Genomic DNA, 24,939 nt, shown 5'->3' on the forward strand with positions numbered 1-24,939 from the left:
AATCAATGTTTCGGGCATAAGCTCTTCTTCAGAATCTATCTAACTCTACCATAAAAATATTCAAGGATTCTACTTTTATCACCTTTACATGATGAGAAGAGCAAAGACTTACAACCCTCTGAGAGAAACGAATCAAATGGATGACATCTGTTTTAAATGGATGACATCTGATTTTTAAAAAGAGACCCCAAGTTCTAGATTCTCTCACAAGATTTCTTTTTGACATCCAGCCCATCAAGATCCCTCAGGGTCGCAAATGTTTCAATCAAATTGCCTCTCAGTTGTCCAAACTCAAGTGGATATGAGCCTAGCCTCACAAGGCAGTCCTCTCATTTTTTCTCTGAGTGGCATCCAAGCCATTTACATCCTTCTTTAAATAAGGTGACCAATATTGCACACAATTCTCCAGGTGCAGTCTCACCAGTGGTCACCCATCTTAACCCCCTTCTTTTGTATTCAATTCCCCTTTCGACACTCTCTTAGCATGCTTTATTGCTTCCTGTACCTGCACAGTAACATTTTCTGGTTCACGTAGATCTTCATCTCTGAAACAATTCTTGCAAAGCTCTTCTGTGCTTTGTTTATTGCTTTCACATTCATCCAGAACTCAGACACCCATATTGTATATGTAATCCAACTGATGTCTAACTAGTGTTTTAGACAAGCTCAACCTAATCTCCTTGCACTTGCTGTCTAAGGTCAGTAACCTCACCAACCTTCCTTCAATTCAAACAATGCTGTCAGTGACTTTGTGGAAGATGCCTACTGCCAAGTACCCAAAGTGCTGCCTATTTCAAGCAATAGGCCCCCTCATATATAGAAATTAAGGTCTTATGAAATAAAAAAGGACCTAAATATTAATTTGATTAAAGGGCTTTTAAAATTATCTGTGCCCATGCCACTTAACAGAGCTACTATGATCACAAAACACTTTTCCTACACATTTAGGCACCCTGCTCTGTGAGATATAAACCTTTGTAAGTGAACAACAGCAGGCTTTATGGAATATAATTATGTACAGAAAATGATAAAAGAGGACGTAATCTGGAACCTTACAGACTCAGTTTCTAGTTCTACATGTCACAACGACATAACTCCTTTCACATTTCCTTAGCAGCTAAACTTAGCATAAAGATAGTGTTCCCTTTACTCTGCACACAGCCTAGTTTTGAGACCTAATTATAGTGAGATGCATTTTGATGCCAGTTTGGCACCATCTGTCAAATTATAATAGCCAGCCTCAAAATTGTTAGTGCCAATTGATCTTGAGGGCTGGCCAGTTCTCATAAAAAAAATAGCATTTAGGGTTTAACTGATATGTGGCCCTGATTTCCACATTAAAAAGGACCTTTTTCCTGAAGCAGGGATTCACTTTTTATATCTGCAGGTTAACCCATTTCTAAAATAGAATTTGCCACTTGAACAGCATGAATCGGGCGATAAAGTTACCAACCTCATGACACAGTAGAACCAAACAAGAGCAATGAAAACAGAACCCAAGTTGCTACTGTGTCATGAAAACGTGTATTATGTCAAAATGATTTTTGACAACAGCTGAAATCCTCTAAGTAATTTTCTTTTAACATAAGAAGCAGCTGAGACACCAATGGAACAAGATCCAGAATAGGTTCATTCTTTTCTCTCGCTCCCTCTCCACCAAGATTACAACACTTTGAAAACTATCTGCCAATTGTGACTGCGTCCAACGTCGTTACACACAGCTCTTTGAAAGAAATCAACTTAACATGATTGTCTCCAGAAGAACGGATAAATGGTTCTTCTGCATCTTTAAATTGCTTTGACATGAAAAGCATCAGGATAACTGATGTAGTGGCCATTGAATTAAGCCTGAAGCCAGCCTTCAGAAACTATATAGCCCTTTAACTTGACTGGACTTTTACCTTGCTTAATTGATACTCTCAACGCTACAATCTATTTGCTTTTTAGAGAACTTCCAAGTATGACCATGTATGAGAAAGTCAGAATGGTATTTTGTTATTGTATTTAGGCCTGTTTAAGTACGATAATAGATATGTTTTCTCTCTTAAAAACAGACTTACTGTGCCTTTTATATAATCACAGCAGAAAGGCAGTTAAACACACACTGAATTGGCAAGAGAAATCCAATTGACTCTTTTCCCATGATCATAACAACTGCCTTCTGATTGAACAACAAACTACTATTCCATAAAAAGCAAAAGCTCTACACCACAAGATTAAAAATCTTGTGGCCTTTCCCTCACAGATGATTCTCTAAGAGATTGTGAATTTTCTGAAGATTAAAGTTCTACGGATGAGACATTGCTATCTCCCTTAAGGGATAAACGTCCAATTTAAATCATGAAAAATTCTATTATTTTAGCTTTAGGCAATGAAAGAAAATAACACCCTGGAGATCTCTTTGAACATTACAGATTTTATTTTGCAGAAAAAGGAAAAATTTTGCATTTGAATAAACTTTTGAGATCTATAGTCTTACGATGTTTTTGAAAAGCCTTAGGTAGAGACTTTGTATTTTGCAGTTCAAACACACTAGGCTCTTGTTCATTCTTAATGAGTGGTGTGATTATTTGCAAATGCCTGAACAAGTATAAGGCAAGTATAGGTGCTTTCACAAACTAAATCAAAATATTTGCGATCTAGAGCAATGGGATACATTGTAAAGCAAACACTAATGAGTCTGTGTTTCCACATAATTAGCCTAATCAGAGAATGGTAACCTCACTTAAAGGTCTGCACATGGAGAAAGTGAGAAAGAGGTCTATAGTGACCAGACAATTTTCAAATATTCTGACTGCTTTTGATATCAGGAGACTGCATCTAAAGACCTCATAACTTCAATATTGTGTTTATAGCATCAAACAAATATTCAATTCAGAATCTTTTGCAAGAAATGATTGAATGCTACTGAGCTTTATATAATCTTTTACTGCTCCCAGGAGCTGGAAACAGGCAGGCAAGAGGCCGAAAATCAGGTTCCTGATGGCAAGTTAAATGTTTGCAATTAAAAGCAGGTCTCGGGTAGCCCTTTTACACATCAAGCATGTTCATTATAAAGACAGCTCACCAGAACAGAGTTCCTCCTCCCAATTATATTCTTCTGGGGTGAGCACGCCTTTAGATTTCCAACTGCCTATAGAAACAGACAACAGGAGAGATACTGTACTAGCTGGCATTTGTAATGAGTAGCCACTGCATTGTCCTCTTCAGGCAGAGTTCATCTATGCCATATCATGATGGAGATCAAGTGTCAATAGTACTACATAGCACAGGGCACAGAGGATGCCGAGGGAGAGATGTTGTACTGTAATGGGACCCGGTCAGGGAGGCTAACCATGGGTGAACATGAGGCAAGCTGACTGGAAAGGTTAGAAGGACCAGACTGTTCAGCTGCAGGCATCCATCCTGTCAGCCCCAATGATGTCCCTGGCTCCCAGAGAATGATCGGGAATGACCGGCTGTCCAGCTCCTTTGTCATTACTGCACCAGGAACTCTGACCCCAAAAAGTACCAATTTCTTTTTGAGACGGGGGGGGGGGGGGGGCGAAGTGGGGGGGGTGGCAAGTGAGGGGGGGAGTGGGGAACATCATTTCTACCCCAGCATATGATTCGCCAAGCTGCTCGTGCATCCATATTTAACACGTTGAATGATCAGATGAGAAAAGCCAACCCACTTAACCCCCTCAGCGCCCGCACTGCCAAGCAGCAGTCACACACTCTTCTACACCTAATGCCAAACTTAGATTCTATAATGACCAATTCCATCCATGAAAAATTTAATTTCACTTGTAAATTTTTCATTTTATGTTGGTTTCACTTCTATGCATCACCATTTTTTGTTATGACTGGCTTAGTTATAGACCTAAATAGATTGACATACAATCTTCTTTCTAAACTACATGACTTCAACAGTCTGCACAAACAAAAGAATGTAAGCGGGTATAAAACTAAAAGCTGATACACCTCATGGTTTGCATGCATTAATCGTTACAGAGGAGTTAGGGGCATGTCCTATGTTGTTGGAGAAACAATGTTTTGTTTTGTTCAGTCTTCAGTGAATGTCATGTTAGTGTGCAGTGTTGCACTCTCCACTTTTCAGGACACTTATATGCCGTTGACCCTCCCTTTTTGTGCATTATTAAATAGATTATCCAATGACAGTCTAAATGGAAAGAATTTTAGCTGAACTCAAAAGCCCTGTAAGGACTTAACAGCCAACATCCTAAGATCAACCCACAGTACTGACTCTGCCCTTTAGGCACTTTATTTTGTTAGCTGGACAGACTGTACCCACCATCCCTACCCCATTAGGCTGTTCCCTCTTCTCAAACCCCTTGACCCTTTACCACACCCCTTCCACTGGTGAATCAAGCTTGCCAGTTCAGAATCTCCATTCAAGCTGCCATTAGCCTGATCCCTTTTCTCATTGATAAGGTAAGCTACTGACCTGATACACAACTAAACAAAGCTGATCAATGCATGTTACATAAGGTAACTAGGACCTGAAAGGATTAGCTGACATCACGAGATAACCTCCAGTCACCATGATATAAAGATGATTCTTGGCTGAAGCTAACTAGTTTCCAGGGTGTGCTCGAGTGGTTGTTCTTGGTGTTAACAGAATTTAGCTAAATTTCTGTATTTACTCTTAGGTTGAGCTTAATGTCTCACAAGAGACAATTATGTATCGTAGATGAAATATAGCAAGCTATTAAGTCATAAATCTATTTATCATTCATCAGGATCGGGTCAGTACCCTAGACTAATACCAGCAAGAATGATTGGAATCAACAGAACCATCCAAGATATTCAACATTGTAAAAAGTGAAGGACTTGTCCAGTTATAAGAGTGATCACCACTTTTACTCAAACGTGAGTCAAGATTCTCATGGGCCACTAACTGTATTTTGAATTTAAATAAAAACATTTCATGCCATTGAGTATTCCTGGAATGTAATGTGAAGTAAACACATTGCTGACTTTGTCATATGTTTCAACCCACTATCAGGCAATGAAGATTTCATATCCCACTTAATTAAAGCATCCCAAACATCACAATTCACATCCTTACAGAATCTGTAAAATCACATTCTCCCAAATACTACCCCGTATGTACTGACCTTCAGTGTAAAACATTAGAAGAACCAACAAAGATTTAGTCTAGAGTCTTCCACTTCAGTACCAAGAGTGTGGTGCTGGAAAAGCACAGCAGGTCAGGCAGCATCCGAGGAGCAGAAAAATCAAAATTTCGGGCTGAGCTATAATTATTTTCATGATCTAACAGTGAGAAAAATGTTGTGGCTGGGGACAGCAGACTCAAAACTTCCTAACTTCTTGGTTTTAGTTTCAGCTGAAGAAATTACAGAATGTTTCAAACTGAGAGAAATGAATAAAAACCGAAAGAACTCGATTGACCCTTCCTCCGATTCCCATTCTGATAAGGGTCAATCAACCTGAAACGTTAACTCTGAATTCACTCCACAGATGCTCCCACACCTGCTGAGCTTTTCTAGCAATTTCTATTTTTGTCTCTGAAAGAAATGAATGTTAGCCCAATGTTGGCTTTATTAGAGCAAAAAAATTGATCTTCCACAGAGAGAAACCCTCTCTTGAACCCTTTTATTTGACTCAGCAGAATTAATTATTGATAATAACATTGATAATTATTGAGAATAACATTGAGTCTTTTGAAATATTGATTGCCTGTAAAATGTACTAACAGACAGAAATAGAACGTATTTGTTACCACATTGCTACAGAGAAGTACAGGATCAAGAGGAGTCAACTCAGTGCTTCAAGTCTGTTCCTCCATACAATAAGATCCAGGTTCTTCTGTATCTTAAGTCCATCCTTCCATGCAGGTTCCAATTGTTTTTGTCTAGCAAAAATCTAAAAAATCTCAATTTTAGTTGCATTAGTTGACATCGCATTCACTGCTTTTTCTGGAAAACTGTTCCGTACTGTTCCGTTAATTGAGCAAAGAAGTCAACTTCTCTTCTAAATGACCTTGCTCTGATTTGAAGGTTACATCACATTGTCGTAGAGTCACTGAACATCAGAAAGATACAAGGCTGCTGTTGTGTACATTATTGGTTGTGCACATGAATCTCCAAACCTCTTTAAATCTCCAAAATTCCTGCAGTTTTGCTATTTAACACTGGTATCGGTTATTGTTATTGTCAAAAATTTATTACCTCAGACTTACCTGTCATTAAAATCAATCATTTTAATAAATGGTTACCCACTCAATTAATCTATCATTGTCTCTTTGTTACCTTATGCCCCCATCTACCCTACTTACTATGTACTAATCTTGATATTATCAGTAAACATGCCTTTCTATTCTGTTGGGAAAATGAGGGCTACAGATGCTGGAGTATCAGAGCTGAAAATGTGTTGCTGGAAAAGCACAGCAGGTCAGGCAGCATCCAAGGAACAGGAAATTCGACGTTTCGGGAATTCCTGATGAAGGGCTTATGCCCGAAACGTCAAATTTCCTGTTCCTTGGATGCTGCCTGACCTGCTGCGCTTTTCCAGCAACACATTTTCAGCTCTTTCTATTCTGTTACTTAAGTCAACATTAAATATGTTAAATAGCTGAAGAGAAAGGGTAAATGTAGGGGAATGGGTCTGGGTGGGTTGTGCTTCAGCGGGTCGGTGTGGACTTGTTGGGCCGAAGGGCCTGTTTCCACACTGTAAGTAATCTACTATCTAATCTATCTATCTATCCATCAGCATTATACCACTTATGAATTCGTTCTAACTTGAATACAATACTATTAATATGCTTCACCATCTCCTTGATTTTCTTTTTCTAATTAACCTGTTCAGACATGTTATTACACACTTCTGGACCAAGTAGAACTTGAGGATAGGCCTCCTGGCTCAGAGCCAGGACACTACCACTGACCCACAGGAGCATTTACACACCATCTTCTCCTAATCCATCAACAACTTATGCTTCAATGCAAGACGTATAACACGTAAAACAGATTAATTTAGAGCCTGGGTTAATGCAAGCAATTCTGATGTTTGTGCTATCACAGATGCATGGTTGAAAGAGCAGCAGGATTGGCAATTGAATGATCCAGGATATTGATGTTGTAGACAAGATAGAGAAGGAGGCAAAGAAGGTGAGAGATTTGCATTTTTGGTTCAGGAGCATGTCACAGCTGTGTGGAGGCAGGACACCCTGGAGGGATCTTACACCAATACACTATGAGTACAGCTCAGGAATAGGAAGAGCATAATCACAGTTCTGGAATTGTACTACAGACCTCCCAGCTGCCAGTGAGAGATAAAAGAAGAGATATGTAGTCAAACTCTAGAAACATGTGAAAGTAACAGGGTTGTGTGGTGGGTGATTTTAACTTCTCCCATTTTATTGGGACTCCCTTACTGCAAGGGTTTGGATGGGGGCAATTTGTTAAGTGTGTCTAGGAAGGTTTTTTTAGTTTCAGTGGAGGACCATTTTGGGAATAGTATCCATAATTTCATAGTTTTCAGGTACTTTAGGATAAGGACAATAGTAAATGTTGGATAGTGGTGTTAAATTAGGGGAAGCCAACAATAAACAAATTAGACAAGAACTGAAGAATGTGGATTGGGAGTGGCTGTTTGAGAGTTTATCACATCTGACATGTGAGAGTCTCTTGAGGAACTGTTGATTAAAGTGCTGCACAGGCATGTTCCTATGAAGATGATGGACAGGAATGGTAGGATTCAGGAGCTTTGGATGACAGGGAAAATTATCAGCTTAGTCAAAAAAAGGAAGCATACCTAAGGACCAGACAACTAAAAACAGATGAAGTCTTTGAAGAATATAGAGAAAGTTGAAGGAACTCAATGGGTAGCTAGGAGGGCTGAAAGGGCCTCTGAAATGTCTTTGGTCAGCAGAGTTAAGGAAATCCCAAGGCATTTTATACATATGTTAGGCACAAGAAGGTAGCTTGGGAAAGAATAGGCCCACTCAAGGATAAAGGAGGGAGGTTATGTGTGGAGCCTAAGAAAATGGGACAGATCCTTAATGAGTGCTTTATATCCATATTCACCAAAAAGAGGTACATGAGAAGTGTTAAATTTAAATGGAAGTGGTGGAAGCAGGATGTTAGCAACATTTAAAGTGTATTTTGATAGGTACGTGAACATGAAGCGAACAGAGAGATAGCTATCATGCATGGGTAGGAAATAGCGAGTCAAAATAAAGATTAGAAATTGGCGCAGGTTTAATGGGCTAAAGGGCCTATTCCTGTGTTGTGTTGTATTGTATTATATGTTATACAACTTAATACACCTTCACCTTGCTGTTTCAACAAACATAGAACCTTATTTAATGTCTTCTGGAAGCTTATCTCAGCTACCTCCAGGGCATTTCCCTGCCAGCACTTCAGTAATTTCCTGGAAAATTATGTTAGGTTAATTAGTCATGGCCTATATTTTTCAAATCAATAGTGGTTCTCTCTAATCAGGTCAAATTTTTCCAGTATATAATCATCTTGAGTGAAACCTTCTTGGGGCCTGAACTATGTGGACTATGGTGAAAAATCTGGGAGAATCATGTGAGAACTCCAGTGAGGCATTTCTCAATGTCAGGAACGGTCAGTTTCATTCTTCAACAGAGATCCAGGCAATGAGACAAAATTCCCATGAGGCAATAGCGAGATCTCTGTTAAGGGATCAGTGCTTGTTGTCAGCCTAATTAACTACACATCTCATTAACATGCAGTCTCCTATCCAACCACTCACTGCAAGGAAACACTGAGATTGCCTGACGTGAATGTCTGAGCAGGTACCTGGTGAGTCCAGTTTACCACTTGCTTTTCCAGACTGCCGTCTTGGACATCCAGCACCAACATCTCAGGGAACACTCCATGGGAACAGCCATGCGAACCTTATGTTTACAGATGCCGGCACACGAAACGTGTCATTGATATACTTACACCATAGTTTGCCAATGTTTGGAGTGCACTGGGCGACTGTATCTGCAATGCTGCTGCAATGATCCTTTATGCAGAAGGACCAACATCCAGCTCACAAATTGGACCGGATGGCATCTAAGGGCTGCTTACTTGCTGACTGTCACACAGTAACTCCACCAAGGCTCAAAGAACTGCGTTATTGCATTGTAGTTTTTAACACTGGTATAATTCAGCAACATATCCTTATCCTTCATTGCTGACTGGTTATTAACAGTCAGCAATGAAGGATATGGATATGTTGCTGCAAGACATTCCAAGTCAGGATAGCGTGTGGCTTGGAGGGGAAAGAGCAGATGGCGATTTTCCCATGTATCTGCTGTCCTTCTACTTAGAAGTAGTCATCTGTTTAGGAAGCACTGTGTAAGGACACTTGGTGAATTTCTGCATTGCACCTTGTAGATAGTACACACTGATGCTACTGAGAGTGGTAGAGGAAGTGGATACTTGTGAATAAAGTGGACTGTTTTGTGCTGGATTCTGTCAAGTTTTTTGAGTGCCTTTTCTTGACCTGCACTCATCCATCACACTCCTAACGTATGCTTTATAGTTGGTGGACAGGCTTTGGAGAGTGAAGAGAGGAGTTCCCAGTCATTCTGCCTCACTATACAAAAAGATTCCACCTTACTTCTCTGCTCCATCTCAAACCCAAAAGCTCAAATCTAATTTAAAGAGGGATACAGACACTACACACTGTGAGTCTAGTCAATAAACTAAGAGATGAACTAATGTACCTCTGTGGTGTCCGAAAGCTTGTGATTTCAAATCGGACTATAACCTGGTGTCATGGGATATCTGACTGTGTCCATATTTCAGTTACAGGTAAAATTCGGACTCTGGTTCTTTCCATTGTTTGCAAAGGAGCGACACCAGCGCATGCTGACAAATCAATGTTTTACTTTCACGCCTGGTTACCAACAGAAAGAAGTGCCAGTCTCAAGTTACATATATGAAATAATTGCTGATGGCTTATTATATGATCAAGTTTAAATACAGAGGTTTCAATGGAATATAATGTGCTAAATGTTTTGGGCATTTGCCTGTGCTTCAACTGGATTACGAGAAAATTAGGTTCTGATTCACTGACAGCTTCTGCAGAATCCATTGTCACTGATTGACACGTCTTGGGGAAGCTTATTTATGAATGCAATTTATTCATAAATGAAAGCAGTCTGAATGATAGAAAGCTAGACTAACAAAAAGTGTCAGAATGACATTATCTAAATTAGACTTAGATCTACACGGTATAACAGTGGCATCTCCTGTTCCAGCTTCATTAGAAATTAATGAACTTTATTCCAAAAATAGAAAATGCTGTCATCTACTTGCTATTTAGCATTGCTGCCATGTGTAATTCATAAGGTTTAGAATCTGAAATATTCATTATAAAGTGGTTTTGAAAAGTGTTGAAACCACTTTGCACAGGTATATTTATTGGTTTTGGTTTTTCTGTTACTTTGCCCGTCAATTTTTTTTGTGTGCAAGCAGTCCTGGATGTAATATATTACATGTCAATTGACCTATTCCTTATATGTTTCCTCACTAATGGCTTCCAAAGCCTTGGAGACAAGATGATATAAGTATAGGAAATGGCTGCAGTTGTACTGGTTTACAATCTTCAGCATCATATAATTCAGTTCCGTTGATCACACATTGTCGTGTGTTGCCAACTCCAATAGCTGCATTGAAGACAGGATGCTATGAACTCAATATCCATGTGCTAATGTTGAAATGTATTTGATGAAATATGCATTGTTGTCCAATGTACATCACAAACCTTTCAATTTTTCTAATGAAATGGCTACAATAATTTGAGAAAGCACAAGTTTCGAGAGTTGCGCAAAAGGAAAATGATCTGTTGATACAACACGAAATGCCTTGTGCAGTTTGTGATGAAGAATATTACCAACCAACCTAAGTAAAATCCTTTCTGCTGTCTGAAATGGTGCAATGACTTTAAGAGATGCATTTGTCCTTTTTGTTTGTTTGAAACATTGACACAGGAGTACAGAGCAGTCTGCTCCAAAGCCAATAAAGTAAACAGCTTTTGAAACCTTGGGATCTTTTTTTAAGTTGGAACAAGCGAAGCATCCTGAATGAGCAGAGTCAACTCCCACAAAAGCAGGGTTTTTTTACTTTTAGCCTTCAGAATCAGTTGCTGGGATCTTGAAACTGAAAATTTAAGCTCTTACTACTCTCTTTGTTTCAGCTAAAAGCTGGCATATTCTATTTTGATCAAAGCTGTGTTTATGGGATATTACTATACTGGAACAGTTCATTAGCTGTAGTTAAGATATATAGTATTTTGTTAAGCATTTCAACAGCGTTACAGCTAAGTCAATGCTTTTATTTTTATTTTATTTGTATTTTAATTATAGTGTACAAATAAAGTGTGTTTTGTTTCAAGCCTGGTAACTGGATCAATTGAATTGTACCTGGAACACAGCACCTTATATTTACTTTTAAAATAAGAAAAATATATAATATCTTCTTAATATATTTTGATGGGGTTTGATCCGTTCCACAACAAAATGGGGTTTCTTGCCAGGATCAAAATCTCTAATTCCAGGTTGGATTTAAGACTATTGTACTCAAAGTGATGAGTGTTGATGTTCTGTTTTTTTTGGGGGGGGTATTGAATTCAATTGGTTTAAATAGGGCGTACCTCATGCAGTAATGGCTTTCAGTTCCCGAGAGTTTCCTGGGGATGGAAGAAGTCACTTCAGAAGTTTACAGAAAGTGAGCAAGCCAAAGGTTTAGAATAGACAGACAAGCTGAAATTGGCTTGCCTTTGTCCATGCGAGAAATGGAGGTAATTGAAGCAATAGCTCTGTATTTATGATTGCCAGAAATGCTGTTGGAATCATTGGAAAGAGTTAAATTCTGCTGCAAATGAAGCAGCTTAATCATGGAAAGGAAATGAAACAGTTTGAATTATGATTAAAAGCAGAGGAAAAAGAAAAGGAAATGAAAGGAGAAGAAAGGAAAAAAAAAAGAAAATTCTTGAACTTCACAGGTTGGAGCTGAAAACTCAAAAGTCAACTTAAAATGGCGGAAGTGGAAGTGAAGGGTAGGAGTAGTGATGAGGACAATGATGGTGATCAATCCCATTGTAGTCAAGGGCCTGGTGGGGATCTGTTTAACTATATCCTGAAAGTTGTGTTAACCATTTCCCCAGTGTTGGCCACACCTCTTAAAGTCATAGTATCATCACATATCATGATCCACAACGGGGAAAATGCAGATATCCAATATCTAAATAGTAACTAAGTGGTACAGAACTTCAGTATTGCTGTAAAAAGACACAATCTGTTGCACATTTTGCACTCATCAGAACACTTCACAAGAATACAAATTCAAGAGGAAACTACCATTGAAGAGAGACCAGATCAGTCAGGAAGTACCACCACAGTCAGTCAAGTGGTTCATTCAATTCCAGTCCAGGTGATCACCCACTGCCAGCCTGGCACTTTGTCCTACCTGAATTCAGGGATCATTGCCTTTGAAGACCAGGCACTGATTCACTGTCAGTCCTGAAGTTTAAATATGATCAGCCCAGGGATTACGGGTAAGTCAGTCAGGGAGCTCTAGGGACATCAGTGCCGAGGGTCAGAAATGTTTTCTGTCATGAGACAAAATTGGAAATGGGAAAAATTTGTTAAGGTCAGAATGGCAATGTGAATGTAACCTGTTCCTGTTATTAGTGGCATCAAGGACAACATTAATCCAACTCCTTAAAATAAAGGCCTAATCTTTTCATCAAGATTGTACATAGACTGAACTTTCTCTCCAGTTCATGATGTCCACACTCCTGCCCTTGCAACTTTCCATACTATCCTGTGATGTTCTCCTCCACACTACTCAAGCTCTACAGGTACCTAATGATGTCCTTCCACTAAAACTTGTTTTTTCTGGCTCCATTATCAATATGCCTTCCACATCTCATATCTCTGGGCTGTTCTTATCGAGGTCTCCTCAACTCATTGTCTCTCTTCTATTCGCTAAGCTTTGTCCTGGTGACAGAAGCTGACTCTCACTCTAGCTGGCTGCAAGAAATACATTCCAAAAATTATAATCTGATTGTGTTGCTAGGGTCAGCAGGACTTTACACGATAACATAAACTTTTCTCCTTAACCATCTCTATTCCTTCATTGCCTCGCTGTAAATATCAGGGCCTTATCTCCTTACTTTCCAGGTGGCCTGGAACATCTGCACCAGTTCAGCCTTCTCCATTGATATTACCAAATCATATATTCAAACTAAATGTTCTTGTAATAGTGATGCACTATTTGTTGGTCTAACTAAATTTTTGCTTGTGTTAGTCTAGAAAGAGTTGCTTTGGGGTTGAGACTAGGAAAGGAGATTGTCAAAATAAGATTGGTTTGTTAGACTCTGTTGTTCATTGAATTCAAGTGTATAGCACCATTCAACAAAACCTTTTACAAGTATCTGAGTTTGTAGGGTAACTGAACTGCCTGACCAAACACAGGATATCTTATATTTATTCCATCCAATTATAGATGTATTGATCCATTGTGTCCATGCTAGAACCCAATCTCGCCAAATACATTGTGATGTACTTTCCCCATATCCTTCCATTTTTTCTTCACATGTCAAATAGACTCCCAGCAGAATGTTTAAATCAGCATCAGCATCCATACTATATTGAGGTCACCCTTTGTACAAGAAGTCCCTTCTTCAGTGTTTATTGTATTAACGTGAGTTTAAGCTAGTTTTTAATCACAACATTCACAACACACCACAAACATAAATTGTAAGATTATAGGCTAACTACATCAATAGATGCAATGTTGCAAAAGCATGCTCAATTGATGGAAAACATATTTTTGTTACTTGTACTGACAGATATCTTTTTTAAAGGTCAAATTTGAAACCATCTTGGTTTAACCTTCTGGCTTTGATTGTTTTCTTCCCAACGTAAGTTGACAAATGAAAGTTTCTGGTTGATAACATTGAAACACTGTTTGGGAACAAACAACTTTATTAATACTTCACAACTTTTCCAACAACAATATAACAGATATTTCTTATTTTTGGTCTGTTTCAATGTTCCCTCTGGATTATGAATTCATAACCTTAAACAAAATGCTCTAAAGTGTTCAGTTCATCTGATAAAATAGATAAGAATTTCATCACACCATCTCAGTTACAATCTTACACATTTGTAATTGAACTATATGACACAGCAACTGGAATCATTGTATAGATTTTCATGTACAATGCCTGAGCAGTAATCATTTGGAATGGATTGCATGCCTTTTAATCAAGCTGCCCAATTTTCTTCCAGGAGCAGAATGTCTCAACATCTGTCAGTTAATTTGCATTCAACACTTCTTATAACCTCAGGATGTCACATAATGTTTTATAGCCAATTAAGTAATTATAATGTGTCGACACGGTTGTATTGCAGGAAGCTCAGCATTCAATATGTGCACAGCAAGGACCTGCAAACACAATCTGATAATTGCCGTAATGGTATGGCCATGTGCACTGGAACCATTCGGGATGTCTTCGGGTTGGTGCATTGCCATCGTGGGTCATTGGCCTCCAATATGAAAAGCAACCCTCCACCACCACTCTCTGTCTCCTACCGTCAAGTCAATTTTGTATCCAATTGACTAGGTCTTCCTGGATCCCATTTGATCTAATTTTACTAACCAGTCTACGAACCTTGTCAAACACTTTGCTGAAGTTGATATAGATAATGTCTACCCCTCTGCCGTCAATCTTCTTTGTCACCTCTTCAAAAAACTCAATCAAGTTAGCGAGACATGATTTCCCACGCACAAATCCATGCTGACTATCATAATCAGTCCTTGCCCTTCCAAATGCATGTAAATGCTTTCCCTCAGAAACCCACCACTGACTTAGGCTCACTGGTTTAAAGTTCCCTAGCTTTCCCTTACAGCCATTCTTAAATAATGGCACCACATTACCCAACCTCCAATCTTCTGGAGTTTTTCTATCCATAAGCTCATATGATGTCATCATATTGGGTGGTGCTTGTGGAACTTCTCAGTATTAATCCTTTCAGATTTAGCTCATTTACAAAAACATTGTGCCAGGATTATGAATCCATCTGGCCCTGTGTGGTCCAATTTTCAGTTTTCAAGCAGCAACCAAAATCCATTCCTCAACAGGCAGAGAAGATGCTTTGAGTGCCTTAGAATTTTCATTCCTTCAGAAACACAACACCAGGTAGCTCAGCATCTGCAGCCTGATAGAAGCTTTCAGTGTTTCTGGATTAGTCTGCCATGGATCGATAGCAAAGAGTCATCGTACACAGTAATTATACTAGGATTTGTGACTCCCAAAAGTTAAACTTCATTCCTAAAGATTTTAGGAATTTCTCTTCTTCCAATAATCCCAATGGTGAACATGAACCATGCTAATAAAATCATTATGGGCAGTGGGACATTAGTCACTGGGACCTGATCTAGTTTTGTATAACCCAGGAGTAAAAAGTGAGGTCTGCAGATGCTGGAGATCAGAGCTGAAAATGTGTTGCTGGTTAAAGCACAGCAGGTCAGGCAGCGTCCAAGGAACAGGAAATTCGACGTTTCGGGCCAGAGCCCTTCATCAGGAATTCATCAGGCTCTGGCCTGAAACGTCGAATTTCCTGTTCCTTGGATGCTGCCTGACCTGCTGTGCTTTAACCAGCAACACATTTTCAGCCTTGTATAACCCAGGACATTGTAGGAAGTTCAAGTAGAAATTGTGAGGCCCCGAGTGAGATATTTGTATCACCTATAACTGGGTGAGGTGCTGGCAGACTGAAAGGTGGCTAGTGTTGTGTGCTTTTATCTAAGAAAGGCTGTAAGGAGAAGCCTGAGAACTATAGGCCTGTGAGTCTGACATCAGTGGTGGGTAAATTGCTGGAGGTGATTCTGAGGATAAGGATAGGATTTACATGCATGTGGAGAGGCTAAGACTGATTAAGGATGGCCTTGTGTCAGAGAAATCATGTCTCACCAACTTGATTGAGTTTTTTGAGGAAGTAACCAAAAAGACTGATGAGGGTAGAGCAATAGACATTGTTTACAGAGATGTTAATAAAGCCTTTAACAAGATTCTGCACGCTAGACGAATTAATAAAGTTAGATCACATGGGATTCAGGATAACACTGTGGCCCTCAGAGTCTATAAATAATGTCACTAGTGTGATATGTGCAACTCCGAGGACCAGACACTCAGGGTGAAATTCTAGAAGAGAAACAGTTTGAAGTCAGCTATTTGGGGATATTGCTCATAGACTGTGCAACAAGTTAAAAAACAATATTGATCTTCCAACTCCCAAATACTCTCCAATGTAACAGAAATACTGAGAGGATAAATTTCTACTAAATGGATAATTCAAGTGACCAATTTGCTTGCTACTAATCAATGACTAATACAAATGAATTTCCATATACATTTATCAATTTGTCCATCAATAAATATGGATCTTACAGAATCACAGAGTGTTTCACATATTCGTGAGTTTGGACATAGCTTTGTGAAATATGGCTTTTTATGTTGCAAAGCTCGAATAAATATAAATCTCTAGGTTTTCCTTCATCACCTACATTGTAACTTTGGTAGTTATTTCAAAAGCCTTCCTGCTCAGCTGCAACTGTATTGCCTCTTGTTTATTTTCTCAGAGTCTAATTTTTAAAAAATTATTCTCACTATTTCTCAATAAAATTTCCGTAGCTTTTGATCTTTAAGTTTTCCACTTGCTTTCTCTCTTTCTAATTGCCAACATTAAAGCTGAAAGAATGGGTTTTCAAAGGAGAAATAGTTGCTTACTTTAAAGGATCAATGAATCAGAATATGAATAGCACACTGAATAATAATTAGTTAATTATTTTGTAAGTGATTTTATTGTTGTATCTGCAATGGGAATGTGCAGGCTGCTAAGTCATTTATTTCTGTTGGATCTAGCACTTAGCAAAGCACACACCATACACTATGACCAGTCAAGCTGAATTCATTTCAGAAATTATATATAACAAAAAGTTTACATAATTTATCTTTTAAGTTGATATTAGACAAATACATAAACATTTGTTTCTGAGCTAGTGAGAAAAGAAAATCGTCTGATATGCAAAACGTGCTGCCAACTCATCAGAGCAAATCTTCCAAGGAGTTATATCCACTGTCATAATGCCATGCACTTGACTCTTACTTTTTTTTCCAAAGATGTGTCTCTGTATTTCTGGTTGGGACTTTTCTTTCATGTATTCATCTGGTTTGGCACCACAGGATAGGCCAGCATGTATTATGCGTCCCTCATTGCCTTAGAGATGATGGTAGTGAGCTGCCTTCTTGAACCACTGTAGTCCACATCACTATTTTTAAGCCTGGCCACTTTAGAAATGCGCAGCCATCTTCCAACAGAGACCTTCTTTGATGCATAGGATCATTGGGTGGAAGTCAAGCTGTGCTCCTTTTTTTTGTAGCATTTGCTGCTGTTTTCTGGTACATCTTTAACCACTAACATGCCAAGAGGTTATGGTCCATTTAAGTAGCTTTGCAGTGTGTTTTTGAGTAAGATAATTGGGTTTGGTGGCAAATTCTAGAATGCGTACACTATGTCATGTAAGAATCAGAGTGGTATGGGTGTTGAAGTGGCACTGGCAGGAATTAAAATGGTTGTAGTGAGTCAGAGGGGAGATGGAGGACTAGAAGGGTGACAAAGAGTTGGACGTGGGTATAACGGCAGAGATGGACCAGAACTGCACAATGTACTGCAATGCCATCAGAAGCACATACCTGATGCCCAGATTATTAATTGTACTGGAGAGGGAGTGTCACTCTCACATACTCAGTCCTGGTTGGCCCTTGGCTATTTCCTCCTTCTAATTTTGTCTGATGCCCTGGTCCTGTGAGTCATGTCCTCAGGACGCTCAGGTTGTCTGACATGACAGTGAAAGAAACAATGGACTGGTCTGCCAAGTTTGCAAAGAACATGACCTCACTTTTGCCTCTCACTTTGACTCTTGATGTGAGTTCAAACAGTTCAGAGAAGTCCATCTGTCGATGACCTGATAGTGGATCCAAGCAGAAAACAGTTATGTCATCAAGGTACTGGCTGCCTGAGATTGTTACTTCTCTAAAGTTTACACCTTACTTGTTGGACTTGGCAGAGGGTTTTTCTTCTAAGCAAGGGACAGTGGAGGGAGGACACCCTTGCCTGACTCTATATTTCATCAGGAAACTTTGCAATTCCCATCCATTGATTACATCTGTGTTACTAATGTTTTTGTAGAATAATTGGATCAAATTGTAAAATGTCTTGCCCAAAAATCATTTCAGACACTTCATTGATGAGATACATATAGGATCTTGTCAATTTGATTATTTGCCCATTATTCCAACTCTCTGTTTTCTGCCACTCAACCAATTTCCTATCCATGTCAATAATTTGTTGCCACTTCTGTGGGCTTCCAACTTAGCTAAGAGTCCCTTGTGTTGGATCTTATCAAATACCTTCTGGATGTCCATAGAAACTATATCCATCGACTTACCTCTGTCAATCACCTTTTTCACTTCTTCAAAGAAATTCTATGAGATTAGTCAGGCATGACTTACCCTTCATTAATCTATGTTGACTGACCCTAATTAACTGAAATTCTATAAGGTGATCAGTTACCCTATTGTTGATTATAAACTCCAAATATTTCCCCTCCATAGATATCCCAGTTCATATTGATACCCACCCTCTACCTTGCACTTAACAATCATATGTATGAGTAACACAAGGCAATCAAAGATCTTCCTGAACATACAGAATTGGTCTGATCAGGATGGATCACAAACAGCAGAGTAGACTTGACCCTTAGTTAGGATTTCATAATTCATATTTAACAATGAAGTGGGCTACCACTTTTATTCCCTCACTCTGTCCTATTGTTGATAGATAAAGGTAATGCTGCATTTTTTTTCTGGGAATTCCAACATGCTGCCAGCCAGTGTACTATTCGTGTGCACTTCCTGCAGATTGGGGCTAATGCAGTCAATATCACAAAATCAAGTACAACTGAGCCATAAGCCATTTCTTCTGAAAGTTTACTCATTTCAAAAGACGTGATGACTGTTGACAGATTGTCCAACATTAGCAGTTTGACTAAGCATTCCTACATGGTGTTATTAGGATCTCTGTGATAGGGAACAGGTTGGTTGGGCAGCTGTGCCTCCTGACATGGGCTTCATGCCAGGCAGCCTACACTGAAAACATATGCTGACACTTAGGACAGTATGCTATAATGATGCTATCAAGCCATCTTTTCCTTATCACGTTGTAGATCACAGACCTTCCTCTGCAAAGGTGTTTGAAGACAAAACATAAGCATGCCTCATCCTCCTACATGGAATGGAGTTTGGACAGCAAAGTGTGAATGCTGCTGACTTTGTTACATACCTGACATCAACTGTCATTGATCCATCTGGAGTGAATTCTGTGTGCTTGCATGGATACACATAGATTTACTGCAGTGGAACGTTTTAATATAATATGTCTCTTATTAGGAGACAGTGACTACCACTCCTCAACTTCAATGGCAGGGAATTTGCCTTCCTAGAGCAGATTACCATGGTCACTGAAACAGTATCATTCCTCCTGACTATATAGTTAGCCCATGAGACACCTTCACAACATCAATTGTAGGTGACGAGGTGCAGTATTCAGCATTCCCTCAAAGAAAATCAGGCTATGTTTGAAGTTGGCAAAGTATCCCAATGTAGTGGCTTGAACACTATATATATTAATGGAGACTACAATTATAGTCGAAAGTGTGATGCTGGAAAAGCACAGCAGGACAGGCAGCATCCTATGAGCAGGACAATCAATGTTTTGGGCATAAGCCCTTCATCAGCAATAGAGATTACCATTATATCCATTTAAACTGTGTAGAGACCTTTTTCTTTTCTTTTCTCTACCCTTGGATATACCTTTGGGTATGTTTGTAATGGCTTAAAAATTAGCAATGAAGAAGCTACAAACTCATGTCAGATTGATCCCAGGTAAACAATTAGCACCTTTAAAATGAGGTAGTGAATAACTGGTTGGGAATAGTATGGATATGGTTGAATTTTAGGCAAAATGTAAAAGCTCACAAACATTTAAGATATCTGAAATGTGATGTAATGGAAAACAAATAGTTAAGAATATTTAATGTAAGATGTAAATGGATATTTAGGTACTCTAGAGCTTAATTTGACATCTGATGGAGGTAAAAAGTAATGTGTGGAAAAGCAACCTCAAATGGTTAACAGAATTCCATGGCAAGCCAGATCTTCAGCATTTTTAATTTCCTTTTGTTACAACATGAAGAAAATATTAAACTCAGACATTTCAGACTGGAATTGTTACCAAGCAATCAAGAGAAGGCTGCAGACCATTTTCTAATCTAGTGTAAAACTGATGTTCTTATTCATATAGTGATTTGATTAATGTTAATGCAGAACATTATTAAAACAAGCATGTAATAGCAATTAATTTTAATTGTAAATTTGATTTTCATTGGGATCATCTGATGAAATATCTTCAGCACATATTTATTTACTGCTCTTGGTATTGAAAAAATTTTTAATTCTAAAATTTTAATATTATAATTGTACAAATAAAATTTTCTTGAACCAACAGTAACATATAATTGAACATACCTTGAGCATTTTTAGAAATATGATGATAATTCAAGCAATGTCAAACTGTTTTGATGCTTTTTGATTCATGTCTAAGAACCTGGTGTCTAGAGAAATATAAAGTGTATTGTGTTTGTTTTAATGCTATAAATAGTTCATGAAATACAAACTGTGAGATGGATTTAAGATATTGTTACTGCAGTATGACTATGATAAAATAAAATGACAAGCTTTTTTTTATAAAGCATGGGAATATTGTACAAAGGGATTTGATTGATTAATGTATATATTGCAATTTCCTCATATTTGAATGCTTTTTGATGGTTAATATAAAAAAAACTACTATGAAATACTATACATATTGACAAATGCAGAACATCTCACCACAGGAGGCCATAACATTGTCAAACCTATATGGTTATGCTTCCAAATTTACAGAAGGTTGATGCTTTACCTTTTAGAAAACCAAGTTGGAGAATAGCCAATTTATCTTGAAACAATATAGTCTGATGAACTTCCTTGTTGTTCTGAGGTTTAAATGGTTCATTATAGGTAGCTTGCATATTTTGGAAAAAAATATCCTCAGATCTTTCCTCTGTATGTTTTCATCCATGATCCAAGCTGAGTTGGTCAAACAAGGTACCTGAATTGATGAGAGGGTAGTAGACCAATTTGCCCCTTTGCAAACTTTGAACATCAAAGTTGGGGCTAATGACACCATCCTCATTCATTCTGCCTATGAAATTGGAACTATTTTTCCATCTCTCTGGTTATCAATAATCTTCAACTTTTCAATATAGCCATGCTTTATCATTACAGTCAGGAATCTCACAATCACTTTCAAACATGGCTGGATGAGAAGCTTACATTTGACATGTCTCTCTGCAGTGTTGATACTGGTAAGGGCATTGGCAAGATCATTCATGTGCACCATGATTTTGCTGAGTCAATATTGACGGCACGTATAGGTTAATCTGTTCAATGATGGACAGTAGCCTGCATGTCTGTTTTGGACATTAAAATGCAAATAATCTGTTTGAATATTTCCTTAAAGAGATATTAAAAATGCCACTGATATCTTCTGTGGAATCAACATCAAATGTTATCTATCAATCTTCTATAGGTTTGCAAACATAACTACATGGATTTGACAATGGCCTCCTTTGGTGCGTTGTTTTGTATTGTCGATATTTGCAGTTTTTGGTAGCAGTTTTTTTTATATACCAAGCATTCAAATATAAAATACAATGACCATCCAGACTTAGTGGCTACAAAAAGAAATTTCACAAAAGAGAATGTGAAAGAAAGGCACTGTACTACAGGAGGATGCACATAGCTGAGTTTCAAACTCAATTGTATGCAAGTGTTCACATCATCAGGGAGCAATTTTGTGGACAATAGGAACATGAGCAAAATGGTTACATGACACAAACTAACATGTAGGAAACATTTGAGAGGAAATGCATCTTGAGAGTAAATACATCTTGAGTGATCTAGAAGACAGAGACTGAAAAAGAAGCAATTATCTTCCCTTCACAGTAAAGGAAGAACCCTACCCAGAAATTAGTTCTTAGGCAGAGAAATAGAGCTATCCTCTTAACTGTCAATTTACTGAACTAAGCCATGGGTTTATTGCAGGGTTTTGACAATAACTTGAACTGTAGTAAAACCAAAAACCTACAAGGACTAGCTGACCATGAATTCATCACCAAGAACATTCAAACTCAATTTTCTTCAAAAAGAAATTGCCAAAATTTTCAGTTTACATCTCAAAATGCAGTAGTACCATAACTTTAGGGATCATTAAAACCCTAACAGCATGATACTTCTTTAGCATTTACTTTTGATGGCATGTGTATGTCTTGTGTAAATAAGCAAGAGAGCTGTTGCAGTTAGATTTGGATATTATGAATTAAACATTTTTTTTAAGTTATGACAAATACCCATTCAATAGCTGTTCTTGAGCGCCAAACACTCAAGGCATGAAGGCATTTCCTTAAACACATTTTGGCGTAGTTGGTTGAAAAGTGGGAAAAGAAGGGAAAACATCCAACTAAATCTCCATTGACAATCGCAACACTTACTTTTGCAAAAATGTGACCATCCTTAAAATCTCTACAGAAGTATAGGTTGCTTCTGTTTTAGTTGTACAACTGTGGGAAGTAAATTAAAAGCCAAGATTATGACAAATGTTTGAAATACATCCAACAGTACAAGATAATAGTGAGATGCTGGCATATTGCCAGGAGACATCTATTGACAGAAAAACATTGGTTCAGTGGAAGGTGTTGTTTCTTGTGATATAATTTTAACTTCTAAGTGACCCTTGAATGAAACACTTTGAATGCCTTCAGGTTGGAGGGTATGTTCATTTAAAAGAATCAATGGAATTTGAGATGACCCACAGCTGAACTCTTTCTGAATAAAATGTTGGAAAAGAACCCATTGTTAGGAATGATCTGCATGACGTCATTTTTCAAATTAAACAGAAAAATTTGAATTGAAAAACAACACAGCAATGAGTTTGGAATGGAGAGGAGGACATTTGGAATATGTCATTTATTTACGAAATATTTGACTGCAATTTTAATTGTTGCTCAAGTTAAGAAGCTGCTTGGCTCCTGTCTGACTGGAGCTCCGAGTACCTTGTTTAGGAGAAAGCTTTGTAATACCCAGAGTTGACATAAATAAGTCGAACTGTCTCCCAAAATCTAGAAACATAGACAGCAAGGAAACAGGATAGAAGAATCCAAGCATTCTAAACATTTAAAAGAAGATAGAGTATGTTTACAATAGCGCTGGTTCTAACCATCAACAACGGGTGGGTGAGATTCTTCGGGCCAGTTAAAAATATGAAAGAAGGAATATAATCTCCACACATTGAGTGCATGTGTTTTACCATTTTTAGAGTAGTGAGTTTTGTGTCACGCAGGACACTTTAACATTGTTAAATCAGATCCCCTTTTTGGAATTAGGGGTCTGTTTCAATTTTACAGATGTTGCGTGGAACATTACACCATAGGACATGGCAGTGAAATGGAGGTGGGAAATGCATTCTGCAGCATTCCTTGTGGGACTTCCCCTGTTTCCATTAAACTTCCTCCCTGCTGTATTGTCAGCCTATTTACTTACTTACAATCAATACCCCCAGAACCGTCCCAGTCACTAACTTAAACTCTCTTACAACTATTAACCCGCCAAACTCCCTTCTAACTTCATAGTTGCTACAATAGACAATCTATTCCCATATTCTGTTCCCTGTATTCTTCCTGTGATTGTCAACACTTCTCTCTCCAGGCTTCAATTTCTTGTCCCTTCAGCCTCCCGTTTGGTAACTGCGCTGTTAAAATGAAAATAAGTGAAAATACAAATAAGCTGGAAATCTTGATAACTACAACATTTGTTGTGACATATTTCATTCCATCTAGTTAGAAAATGTTAGATTATAAAGTACAAAATCAAAAGGTTATTATGGAAAGATAAAGCAAAATCCTCCAAACTGTCAGACTGTAGCTGAAATCAGCTATATAGATTATTGACTGCCAATGAGTCTTGGTGACTTCCTTCATCTAACCTCTGTTCGTTTGATGCCTCCACTATTTCTAGATTGTCATCTGGTACAGACACCATCCAATATTGGAGAAGCAGAATTTTTCTCCAATTAAACACTGGAAAGACAGAAGCCAAAGCCTGGATTTGGATCCAGAGGTATACCTGAGAAGACTTCCAGACCTTACCACACCCAACCTGGGGTAAAGTAACCCACATTTTGATGGGTGCAGTGCAAAATAGAGTCAGGCTTTCTGGTCCCAAGCCAAATCAGAGGCAGTCACTCTCTCTACCAAGTACCATGGCAGACTGGTTAAAATGTCAGCTGATGTTCACTGGACTGTGTTCTAGTTATGTTAAATATTAAGCCCCCTAACACACACTCTTCATCCCAACCTACTCCTCCTACCCACACATGCCAACTTTAATCACACACCCACTTCCATGGTGCCTATAGCCCCAAGCCAAATTACTGCCAATTCACGCTCCCAATCCACTGAGCTTTGTCTTACATGCCAAATCGCCCAGGACCTACCATGGGCATACTCAGGAATTGCGCTGATATGAGAAGAAAGTTCTAAATATATATTACTGACTCTGTAATAATCAAAATAAATTTCATTCATGAAAGCCAGTTTAAATCCTTTCAAGTACTTAAATCTGTTTGTCTTTATAAAGGATAATCAGTCAAACTGAGCTCATCCTACACCAAGATAATGATAGGTTCTGGAAACATTCAAACAATAATGATGCTATAATGATAATAGT

Source organism: Hemiscyllium ocellatum, chromosome 8 (assembly GCF_020745735.1).
Source record: "Hemiscyllium ocellatum isolate sHemOce1 chromosome 8, sHemOce1.pat.X.cur, whole genome shotgun sequence".
NCBI classification, from domain to species: domain Eukaryota; kingdom Metazoa; phylum Chordata; class Chondrichthyes; order Orectolobiformes; family Hemiscylliidae; genus Hemiscyllium; species Hemiscyllium ocellatum.